Consider the following 496-nt stretch of genomic DNA (forward strand, 5'->3'; position numbering starts at 1 on the left):
AGTTAGTAACTGCCTGTTCCAAAATGGCAATATTCAGCTAATCCCAAACTTGGAAGAAACCTTACACCTTTTCAGTTTCATCTTAAAACTCATTATTTTGAGAGTACTTTGGAGTCTTATCTCAATATTCATTATCAGCATGCTTGGGATTTAATTACCATAATGTTCCAGAATTTTAATAACACTTAAAAATTTAATGGCAGTTTTCGTCAAGGAACTGTATCCTTGGAATGTGCTATGGTGTCTTCCTGTAGACATTCTTTAGTTGGCATACACTTAGGCAGAGCCTTCTCTTTCACAAGGGGCTCGGAAGCTGCCAAGTGCAATTCATGCTCCTGTTTAGTCTGTGGATTTCAAAGAGACCTACAGTGTTAACAGTTTATTTTATAAGAGGACCTGTGGGATAAATTTATCTCAGGTATCGGTGTGACAAACAGGCTTTGCTTCTAAGAAACATGTTTTTCTCTTCTGAACAGTGTGAAAACTACATGATTTC

Source organism: Bison bison, unplaced genomic scaffold (assembly GCF_000754665.1).
Source record: "Bison bison bison isolate TAMUID 2011002044 unplaced genomic scaffold, Bison_UMD1.0 scf7180017863871, whole genome shotgun sequence".
In the NCBI taxonomy this organism is placed as follows: Eukaryota; Metazoa; Chordata; class Mammalia; order Artiodactyla; family Bovidae; genus Bison; species Bison bison.